The sequence below is a fragment of the Barbus barbus genome (assembly GCF_936440315.1).
Source record: "Barbus barbus genome assembly, chromosome: 39".
Lineage (NCBI taxonomy): Eukaryota > Metazoa > Chordata > Actinopteri > Cypriniformes > Cyprinidae > Barbus > Barbus barbus.
Genome location: NC_136717.1, coordinates 26,734,254 through 26,741,503, shown reverse-complemented (window position 1 = coordinate 26,741,503; position 7,250 = coordinate 26,734,254). Strand labels below are relative to the sequence as shown.

Below are 7,250 nucleotides of genomic sequence, written 5' to 3'. Positions count from 1 at the left end.
GAGAGACACGCACAGAGACACACACAGACAGACACACAGACACACAGACACAGACAGACACACACACACACACACACACACACACACACACACACAGACACACAGAGAGACACACACAGACAGACACACACACACACACACACACACACACACAGACAGACACACAGACACACAGACACACACACACACACACACACACATACAGAGACACACACAGACAGACACACAGACACAGACACACACACACACACACACACACACACACACACAGAGAGACACGCACAGAGACACACACAGACAGACACACAGACAGACACACACACACACACACACACACACACTAGTTTGCATGTTTTATGGGTTCATTCCATAGATGGTTTCTCTACTGTAAAAACTGTATTTTCTATCCCTACCCATCACAGGAAACTTTCTCCTGTTTTAGATTCTCAAAATTCTTGATTTATGAGCTTTTTTCCTTATGGGAACCAACAATGTCCCCAAAGCCAAAATTACTGTCTTTGTGGGTCATTTGCTCCCTAAAACAGTTACACACACACATATATACACACAACACGATGTACCAGAAATGCCGCCCTTTTCCTTTGAATCGAGCTGATCTTTTGTTTATTAATGATTTACATTAAGGCAGAGCTCACCATTTTCCAATAAATATTAGCACAGAACAAAATAGTCAGAGAAGTGTTTTCATTGAGATTAAAGCAGGACTAGTTCACCGTCACACCCAGACTCAAACACATCCCAACAGATCCTTTGTTCTGCTTTGTTTGAACTAATAAACCGCCTTCATCATCAGACAGTGTTTGAAATGAATATGGTTTCATATTTCCAGCTGGTGATGTGGATGTTGAGAATGATGTGTTTATTTATTGTTAATTTGCAGAGTTGGGAAGGTTTGGAAATAGGTTACAGATACCCTATCTAAAACATAATATGTCAATTACTTTATTAAAGTAATGTAACTGATTATTACATTTGATTACTTGTCTAAATTTTAATTTTCAAACATGTAAAGCAGGCAGGGTTAACCTTACAGAAACTGATTACTGACACTTGCCAAATCCTTCATCACATGAAAGATTACAACAATTTAATCTTAAAGCATATGCAAAATCAGACTTACTTTGATCAGACTCAAAATCATCACTTTTTGTTTTGTGTCAAAAATATTAAGTAAAGATATGAAGTAAATATCATGTTCCATGACAAAATATTTAGTAAATGTCCTACCGTAAATATATCAAAACTTAATTTTTGATTAGTAATATGCATTGCTAAGAACTTCATTTGAACAACTTTAAAGGAGATTTTCTCAATATTTAGATTTTTTTGCTCCCTCAGATTCCAGATTTTCAAATAGTTGTATCTCAGCCAAATATTGTCCTATCATAACAAACCATACATCAATGGAAAGAGTATTTATTCAGCTTTCAGATAATAATGCTCATATATATATATACATATATATAGCTATATATATATATATATATATATTATAATGATAGATAGATAGATAGATAGATAGATAGATAGATAGATAGATAGATAGATAGATAGATAGATAGATAGATAGATAGATAGATAGATAGATAGATAGATAGATAGATAGATAGATAGATAGATAGACACAGCTGTCATTAATTTGAATGGCACGTTCACCTGCGCGTTCAGGTGTGATGATGTGCGCGCGCGCGTGGAGGCGCTGTCGGGTCGCGCGCGGGGGTCGGTGAGGCGGAGCGCGAGTCAAACTCACACAAGCGGCTCTTCATTTTGGCATTTAACCGAGAAACTCATTGACAGTCACCGTCACCTGCCGAGCCGTGCGTGTTAGTGCTTCTGCCATGCGGTAAAAGCGGGGAGAAACACAGAAACAGGTGAGTGTGCGTTTACACACCACACACTTGTATGTTGTAGATCGTGTACAGGCGGTGTTTGTAAATCACTCGCTTTAAACACAACCAAAAGGGCGTTCGCCCCATATCTGTGTTGTAGTGTGTATTATTGTGTTTATTTTCTGTGTTGATCACGGTTTAACGGCAGCGCGCGGTAAATACTGTCCCGGTTGCCATGGCAGAGCCCGTCACGTGCACGCGCCTGTGCACGCTTCTCAATTAATGCGGTAATATTTGTGCGCTATTATCACCGACTTCACTAATATATCACACTGAGATCAGATGTTATTATTACATCACTGCAGTTGTTTAGGGGTTAAATTTAGTTTAATTTAACACGAAGAGTGACGTTTTTTTCTCCAAATATTACCATAATTACAAATGTGATCTTGATTTTTACAATAGTTCAGTAAACAAGAAATTAATTATCGTTTTAGACCTCATATTGGCTGTTTTTGCTCTATTTCACCAACAAAAAAATCGTTCCAAACACAGCCACTGTTTTCCCGAATGAATCAACTTTAAATGATTCGGTTCACTCTGAACGACTCACTCATGAACAGTGATGTGCTGCCACCTGCTGGCGGATTTAATTTCACATTTCAACTTTTTATTTATTTTTTAGATTTTATTAATGTTTTAAATAATTTCAAATATCAGTATTCAACGTTTTATGTTTAATATATCAAAACATGATTTATGCATTTGTAATTGCAGGTTAAATGCATTCATGTCAGCCCAAATGTCTTATTATTCTAATTCACTGATTAAATATAAGAATTTGACTGAAAAGATAATGGACACTTTTAGAAAAATTGGCTTTATAAAGGTAAAAATGGCCATAAAATGCAAAAATCAGTTTAAACTTGTTGGAAAGAATTAATTTCTATCAGTGTGAACTGACCAGCACACAGAATATGAAGAATATCAAACACTTTAGGAGTCAGCTGTCCACAGCAATCACAATAACACACTCAGCAAATATTGTCTAATTATCATTATCAATAAAATCCCAGAAAATAGAGAGATAATTTTTTGTCAATTTCTCACACCCCTAATCACTACTGTAATCAGACTTCACTGCCGTTACATTAATATCCGTGCTGTGCATCAGATTAGGGATGCTCAATTATGAAAATAATCATAATCACGGTTATTTGGGTCAATATTGTAATCGTGACTATTTGAAACGATTATTAGTGACCAAAACTTTATATGAAAGATTTATTTAAAGATAGTGATATATATACGGACCCAGTGTGCAATAACCTTAACAATTAAACTTCCTTTGTTTCTTATTAAAGCTACAAAAGTCCTTCAGTCAAGAGCAGTGAGTGATTTTGTCTTTTGTTGTTAATTGTGTTAATATAAAGCACACAGTTGCAGCAGGAATATTAGCCCGCTGTCACTTTAAGAGCCGCACGGATCACTGTTACACAAGCTTTTGCATTCTCAACTCTTTACGTTAATTTATAAAAATCCATAAGTCATTTGTAAGTCGCTTTGGTTAAAAGCATCAGCTAAATGACTAAATGTAAAAAAACAACAAAAAAGCATAGACACAGAAAATATTTTCCAACATCATAAAATGCATTAAACATTACACACCATGGTTTCACAAACTGGGCTTAATGTAAGAATGTATATATTTTTATGTAAAAAATATATAAAAAATATTTGTTTACCTGCATGCCAGTGACCATTAACTGACATCAGAGACCTGTAAACATACAAATGTTTTGTTAAATTATTGAAATATTAATTATTTGAAGCTAAATATTTTATTGTAAGGGGTTTGGCTGACAAAAACATTTGTGAATCCCTGCATTGCATCAACAAACATTAGCTCACTGGACAACTATACATCACCAGTGTTTAGTAACTTATATAATTATTTGTTTCATACATAGTCTAACATAAATAAAAATGTAAGAATTTAGGGGAATCAATAAATTATGAATAATTAAATGCCACTGTGTGAACAATATGTAATCATATAATCCATAAAAAGTAACTAATATGATTATGAGCATTATATATCATTATCATTATATAGAGATAAGACTGCATTAATGCATCACTGCTGTCGATGATTTAGCACTTCCTGAACCTTGACTTTAATTCTGAGACGCTCAAATCTGAGGTGGTTCTGTGCAGGGAAGTAAATGGTTAACGGCCCTTAATAGGGACGCTCTGTAAGACGGAGTCGCTCTCCAGTGAGTTTCAGTAATTGGTGTTATGAGCGGTGCAGGTCCCAGTGCTACGGGTTAAATATGGAGCTCTGTTACATAACCGCTAATGTTTCCATTAATTTCATTGAGCCGTGGTGTTATCTTCAGCTGCTGAGACACCTTACGGTCCTGTCTTATTTTAAGGGTTCACACCGGGGTTCGCTGGATCATGAGCTTTGAGCTGCTGGTTATTGTATTATGATGATTTTTCACAGAGGAGCTTTAACCTGAAGGTGAGCTTTCTAACAGGATGCTCTTCACTAATATCTTAAGTGTTGGGGAAAGTTACTTTTAAAAGTAATGCATGCATTACAATAATGTGTTACTCCCAAAAAGTAACTAATTGCATTACATAGTTTCGTTTTATGGAAAGTAATGAGTTACGTTACTTTTTAAATTTACTTTTTAAATCTGAGTTGGCTTGCATGTTTGTTTTTAATATAAAAAGTTCTGTTTTTGGCACATGTAAAAGCCATTTTACACCAAAAGTGAAATGAATAGGCTGAAGTAAATGAGGGCACGGCTCAAGCAAACCTTTCAGCTGTGCATGAAGAATAGGACACAAAAAATAAAAAACACAATTGCTATGGTTATCTAAAGTAATTTGTTCTTATTAGCTTGGCTAAATTGGACACTGGCTGATAAAATGGGATTAAATACATAAAGGATATGTGTATTGTTTAACATAATTATTGGAGGTTTGCATCATATTCTGAGTTTGCATTTCATTGTTTTCATTCATTTTAAGGAACACTGAATCTGCATATGATCACGTGAGATGAATAAATGCATGTTGATATTTAGTCTAGAACTACAGTAAGATCATGTTCACACACAACGCTCTGCACTTACTCCTGATTTCTCTCAACATGGCAACACACAAGCTGTCAGTCAATACATGGGAAACAAAGTAACTGGCATTACTTATTTGAAAAAGTAATGATTACATAACTCAAGTTACTTGTAATGCGTTACACTGAATATCTTGCAGTGTTATGTAAAGACTTTTGCTCCAGCAGCATTGAAGACACTTCTGACCGCGAGCGGTTAAAAACACCAGCTGCGTCTAGCTGTTCCTCATCTGGGACCATGTGAAACCTCCGCTGGCCCGAGGCCTGTGATTCTGCGGGAGTATTTCTGGATGTTCTCAGCGTTTGTTTGTGTTTGTGTGCCATGATGACGTCAGCTGAGTTCAGTAAGTGTATCGTTCATTTGGCAGCTTGTTGTGAAGTGATTATGCCGTTTTGTCTCTGCGAGAGAATCTCGGCTGACTGAAATCGAGCCCATGGGTTTGGTATCACTCATATTATTCACTACTTTTGGCATATTCACGTGTGCCACTGAGATCTAACGGCAGTGGAGCTTGTTTGGTGGAGGCTGGAGTCTCTGGAGGAAAATTGTGCCGGTCTCTGGAGTCTTTGTTTGGAGAATTTAGTTTTAATCAATTCCTTATAAATAAAGGGGTTTTCCAACCATTTTGGCTCCAAAGAACTTTACAGTGGTCCATTCCAGAACCAATTTTTCTTCATGTAAATAACATTTTAATAATCTACAGTCCCTTTCTTCTCTATAAAAGTACATTTTGATCAATGGACAGACTCCATGTATGTTAAAGGTTCTTCATGGAACAATCAGTGCCAATAAGAGCATCAGTGGAGGTTAATATCTTACACAGAACTGCTCTATGATGGGCCGTCCATCCACACAGAATGCGTTTCCCATTCCAATGCGCTACTTTTCCATTGTATTCCAATGCAAATGCGTGCTAGAGGAATGTGTAATATCATCTTGCGTCTTTTGCAGAGTCTTGCATGTGAGTCTTGCCATGTTTTTTTAAGACGGCATGTCGAGTTTAAAAGAATTTTAGACGCAGCGCTGCTCATCAGTGTCAGTTCCAGGAAAGTGGACCAATCAGAAGAGAGCGGAGGCGGAGCAAGCGTTGCCAGGTTTTGTTTACAGTAGCAATAGTAGTTTTATTTTACGGCAACATGACGGAGGAGGCATTCTGTGCTGCGCTTTTAAAAAAAAACATTCCTGAGCTCAGCGTCTCGCGTTTTTAAACGCAAAGACACATTTTGTGCGAACGGCCCTTAAGTCATGTGCTGACCTTAGAAACTGTAGTATGCGTCATCACCTTCAGTTTACTGTCATTAACTCACACTCGTATGATTTTACCTGGAGTTCCAGGTGGTTGTTTTGACACTCTCCTGTATAAGAGCGAAACTCTTCTGATTTCTGTGTGATGTTAATGTTGTCTGGTTGTTGACTGTTTCTGATCAGCACAAACAAGCCGAACATGCCTCCATTGAGCGAGTTTCCTCCTGCCTTATCTACAAAGTCATAACGTCCTTTATTGTCCTCTATTCATAGCACAGCTGCTCCTGTGACGACCTCGGAGCACAATGACTTCTGTTTCTTTTACTTCCTGCATGCAAGCAACAATCAGAGCAAAAGTATCCAAGATACAAATGCTGAATCATATCAGCGCAGCCCGTGTTTGACAAACAGGTTTCCTAATGAGATTGATGGCATTAGTGCTCATTAACTGATCACATTGCTCTCTATCAGAGCGACAGCAAAGCAAACGAGATGTTTAGAGTTCGTTATGTGAGTGCGTCCCAGCCGTGTGTTCAGGGTGAAACGACCTTCTGATGTTGGTCAGGAGTGAGTGCTGTTACTCTGTGTTCTTTTCTGTCTTTACTATCACACACACACCTACACACACACACACACACACACACACTCTCGCTCACACACACACACACGTAAACACACAGATCCTCATGTCACACTGCCATTCAACATTTTTTAAAGAAGTTTCTTGTTTCATCAAGTTTGCATTTATTTGATCAAAAATTGTGAAAATACAGTAAAATTGTGAAATATTATTACAATTTAAAATAGGTTTTCTATTTTAATATACTTTAAAATAAAATTTATTTCTGTAATGCAAAGCTGAATTTTCATCACCCATTACTCCAGTGTTATTATCAATGTTTTCAACATTGATAACAAATTATCATATTAGAATGATTTCTGAAGGATCATGTGACACTGAAGACTGGAGTAATGATGCTGAAAATACAGCGCTGCGTCACAGGAATCAATT

The 7,250-nt window shown here is 37.0% G+C and overlaps 1 protein-coding gene across 3 annotated transcripts in view; it reads left to right on the top strand.

Moving 5' to 3' along the window:
• The first annotated feature begins 1,713 nt into the window (after positions 1–1,713).
• Positions 1,714–7,250, top strand: part of LOC306858611 (epidermal growth factor receptor kinase substrate 8-like) — a 45,336-nt gene continuing 39,799 nt past the window's right edge. For 2 of the 3 annotated variants that reach the window (XM_079399219.1, XM_079399218.1), the window contains exon 1: positions 1,714–1,892. The gene's annotated coding sequence lies outside the window, so the exon portion shown is untranslated. Of the gene's footprint in view, positions 1,893–4,087; positions 4,375–7,250 lie in introns of those variants that run through there. The other variant, XM_079399220.1, reaches the window with a different exon arrangement.